This window comes from Dioscorea cayenensis, unplaced genomic scaffold, assembly GCF_009730915.1.
Source record: "Dioscorea cayenensis subsp. rotundata cultivar TDr96_F1 unplaced genomic scaffold, TDr96_F1_v2_PseudoChromosome.rev07_lg8_w22 25.fasta BLBR01000436.1, whole genome shotgun sequence".
In the NCBI taxonomy this organism is placed as follows: domain Eukaryota; kingdom Viridiplantae; phylum Streptophyta; class Magnoliopsida; order Dioscoreales; family Dioscoreaceae; genus Dioscorea; species Dioscorea cayenensis.
In genome coordinates, this window is record NW_024086827.1 from 446 (window position 1) to 5,053 (window position 4,608).

At 42.9% G+C, this 4,608-nt stretch overlaps 1 non-coding gene across 1 annotated transcript; it reads left to right on the forward strand.

The window, feature by feature from the left end:
- The first annotated feature begins 3,784 nt into the window (after positions 1-3,784).
- LOC120254410 lies at positions 3,785-3,890 on the forward strand. The gene has a single exon (XR_005534607.1). It is a non-coding gene; the product is annotated as a small nucleolar RNA R71 (small nucleolar RNA).
- Positions 3,891-4,608: the final 718 nt, after the last annotated feature.

Consider the following 4,608-nt stretch of genomic DNA (forward strand, 5'->3'; position numbering starts at 1 on the left):
GAAGAGGCAAGTGATTCACGACGTAAACGTGTGCCCATTTGCGTTACCCCAATGAAAGTATGGAATTCGGGAGTATTTCCGGCATAGACTGTAGCATGTAATGTAGCAAAATGATGTAGCAAGTACTGTAGCAACCCGGCCGAGAAATTAGAGAAACAGAGAATCCACACGGGCGTGTGGAAATTCCACAGGGGCGTGTGACATCATACACGCCCGTGCAGTCGCCCGATTCCAGCCCTATTTAAAGCCGATTTCAGCCCCGATTTTGGTATTCTTTTGTCCATCTTTTCCCCAACTTGAGAGAGGGCTTCGGCTAGGTTTTTGATGGGTATTGGCCAAGGTTTTGGAGAGGTTCTACGGCTCCGACATCGTCATTCCTTAGGAAGAAGGTTGGTAGGGGAGCTTCCGTTGAGGCGTATCCTATACCGGACGAGGGAATCCTTGGACGACGAGTAGAGGACTCTCCACAAGACCATCGACACGACCATCAAGGGGGTTTCTTTATGGATTCATTGCTTTTACATTCGATTTCTTTGATTGTATTAAGCTCCATGGAGAGCTAAACCCCTAATGGGTACTTAGATGATTGTGAACCCTAGGATGTATTCGTTTTATTGAACTTCTTTATTATGCTTTCAATAAATTGATGTTTATTGTGAGTTCCAACCTTGAATGCTTCATTATTTAAACATTTCCCCTAGAGTGACACTAGGGTTGAGAGTTCTTGTTGGTAACCTTCTGAGTGAGTGACACACCACGAGCGTTAGACAAAGCTAGGTTGGAGAGGGTTGAGAGGGTGAGTCGAGAGGTACAGGAGCGTCCCCTTTCCCCTCCGGTGTGATAGATTCTAGCTCTGTTCCTTGAGTTCTTTGTGGCCATAATAGAGTGAGTGGTCTAAGGGATGAACCTCCGCTGGGGCCTAGTTGCGCGTGCAATGGAGTGAAGCGTTGAGAGGATCTTAGTATCTAGGGCTTAATTGTGGCTAGGGACCTTCCGCCTAGACCAAAGGGTTAGGTCTATAATTAGGAAGTGATTTATCACTTGGAATCCCTAGAGCTCATTGCAACTTTATTCGAGTGCGAGGTTGAGAGGTTATTTAATCTCTCCTCCGGGACATGAATAGAGTTAGGCATAGTTGACCTTAGATTTGGGACTATGTATGTAAGGATTTCCACGACTCACCATTGCATTGATTAGGAAGCATAATAGAGAGTTCTTGCACTTGAAGCGATTATCCTAGGTGAAGCATCATCCGAGTACCCCATCTTTATCGATTGCCTTACCTCCTCCTTACTTTTGCTCTCTTACTTGTTGCTTTTAATTGTTGAGAATTGAATCATTATCACACTTATCATTGTTGATACTCCACATAGCTAAGAATCGAATTAAGTATTTTCACTCCCTACTCCCTGTGGATTCGACCCGGCTCACCCGGGATTATTACATCGACAAGCCCGTGCACTTGCGGGATATAAGAAAGGGGAACTTGTCAATGTGGAAATTTCACACGGCCGTGTGTCTTCTTCGGATGAATTAGAAAAAATTACAGACTCTGCAGAAAAATTACAACTTAAACACATACAGGGACTACAAATACTGTGGGGAACTCACTAGATAATCATGGAAAACAAGCTCAAACTACCAATAAACTACACCAATCACAATTAAACACACTAAAACACCAGTAATCCACAAGAAAAATATAGCAATAGCATGTAAAAAATCAAGGCACCAACACTCAAGTTCTTATTCATGCAAGTACTAAACTAAAATCTAGAAAAACAGTAAAGACTTGGGTTGCCTGCAAAGAAGCGCTTGTTTAATGTCACTAAGCTTAACGTACCTGACCTTACCGGGGCTCATAGATGAAGGTTTTTTCCTCTTACCTACAACTTGAAAGCATGATGCACATAATTGTTTTAAGGTAGAGGAAGAGATATCGAGCTTGTTACCACACAAGGGTTCGTCACCCTTACTCCCTCCTTGCACATCCCTATTAGCCTTGTTGTGCTTCTTGTGACATCTCCTTGCTCGCTTCATCTTTCGGATCATCCTCATCATGACCCCGGGATAGGTTGCAACTTTGTCCTCTAGAGCAAGTGTCAAAACTTCTTCATTCTCCACCTCTTGATCTAGCAACCCCTCATATTTGTCCCGACACATCATTTCCTACATGTATTAATCAATTAACTCATTAGTAGTGTAAAGGAAATACAAGGTATCATCAAAGTCGAGAGAATGTCGCATGGCTTCCGCGAGGCGGTATGTCAACTTGTCATCAGAAACTCATAATGTTAACTCCCCACCGTCCATGTCAATAAGTGCCTTGGAAGTGCGCAATAACGGCCTCCCAAGTATCAATGGAACCTCGGCATCCTCATCAACATCCAGCACCTAAAGTCTACAGGAAATATGTACTTGTCAACTTTCATAAGTATGTCTTCAATGATGCCCCTTGGAAGTCTAACTGTTCGGTCCACCAATTCAAGTGTCATCCGAGTGGGCCTAGGCTCTCCCAAGCCTACCTTCTTAAAGAAAGTATACGGCATTACATTGATGCTAGCCCCTGAATCCGCCAATGCCTTCTCTTTCACCCAAATTACCAATGTTGCATGGAATGATAAAGCTTCCAAGGTCATTCTTCTTGTTCGTTATATTTTTTACAACACTGTCGAACAAGAGGCATCTAAGATCACAGATGCACTCTCCTCCAACTTCCTCATATTGGTCAAAAGGTCCTTTGAGAAAGTTTGCATAACGAGGCATTTGAGACAATGCCTTAACAAATGGAATGTTGATGTGCAACTACTTGAATAGACCCAAGAACTTCTTATATTTTCATCATTTTAAACGTTCTTCAACGTTGAAGGGTAAGGGTTTCTTGGCTTGTAAGGTGGGGGTGCCACCTCTTTTTCTTTGTTAGCTATCTCCTTAACCTCCACGACCACGGGTGACTCAACATTGGTCTTCTCACTAGGGATCCTACTCTCAACTTCACGACTACTTCTCAAAGTGATCACCTTCACATGTTCCCTCAGATTTGTCTCCGAGTTGCTAGGCAAACTCCCTTGAGGTCTTTCAGAGAGTGACTTCGCAATTTGGCCCACTTAATTCTCTAAGTTGTGCAATAACAAGGTTTGGTTGCGAAGTGTGGCTTCAACCGATTGAAATCTTGTATCCGATGATGAAATAAACTTGGTTAAAGCCTTCTCTAAGTCGGTTATCCGATTCTCCAACCCTGAAACTCGATTTCCCTTGTTCGGGGTTTGTTGTTGTTGTTGGAAACCCGATGGTGTCATAATCTTCTTTTTGCCCTTGATTACTCCAAGAAATGTTTGGGTGGCTCCTTCACCCCGGGTTGTAGGTGTTGCTATATGGATTTCCTTGCCCTCTCATTACATTACCTACAAAATCCACTTGTTCCACGGAAGTGGTACCACCAATCAAAATAGGGCAATCATATGGCGCATGTCCTCCCCACACCCGTGCAACTCATCACTACCACTCCTCTAGGAGAAGTTAGAGTGTCTAACTTCTTGCTCAATAGTTAAACCTGGGCCCCGATTGTCTAATGATGTGACTGCATCAATCTCATTAAGTCCGGCTACCTTCTTTATGTCCTGTGTGTTCCACTGATAACTGTTCAAAGCCATTTCTTTGATGAGATGTCAGGTTTCTCTAGGGGTCTTGCTTCCTAAGGTAGCTCCTGCTGCAGTATCAAGTAACTACTTTATGGTTGGGTTCATCCCACTATAGAAAGTCTTGAATGATCATCCACTCGGGGAACCCATGCTGAGGACATTTTCGCAGGAGCTCCTTCAACCTATCCCATGTCTCCAAAGAGATTCCAATTCCATTTGCACAAAAGAAGATATTTCATTCCTAAGCTTTGCAGATTTTCTGGGAGGGAAATATCGGGTAAGAAAAGCTTTCACCATCTCCTCCCATTTAGTGATCGATGCTCTAGGTAATGAGTGTAGCCATTGCTTTGCTATTCCTTTCAAGGAAAATGGGAAGGCCCTGAACTTGATGGTATTGTCCATAACACCAATAATCTTGATCATGTTGCACACTTCCAAGAAGTTCCCAATGTGATTGTTTGGATCCTCATCGGTCAAACCATTAAAATAAGCTAACTCGTTGTCACATTTGGATGAAGCTCGGCTTGAGCTCAAAAATTCGAGTAGTAATCGAGAATGTCCTCGACTACTTGCCCAGAATTATGGGTCTAGCCATGTTATCGAGATGTCCCCACACTCATTACAAATAAGCCTATATCGGGCCCTGTCACCTTCTATCTCAACTTGATTTGACTGTTCTTGCACAGGTTCTTTTCCTCTTTGATGAATTATTCATCCAATGTCTAGATCTCCTTCAACTAATATCGAAGGGTTTCCTTGGGTCATAACCTAGAGCTGCAACCAAAGAAAAAATAATTAGAACGATGGAAGAATAAGAAAGTGTGAAATAGAACAAGTGATAAATAGCTAAAATAGCAAAGTGCAAAATGCTTCCAAAATGCCTATTCCTTAGCAATGGCACCAAAAACATTGACACACCCCTTTATGTGTGCATACCGCAAATGCACGGGTTGTCGAAGTAATAAAG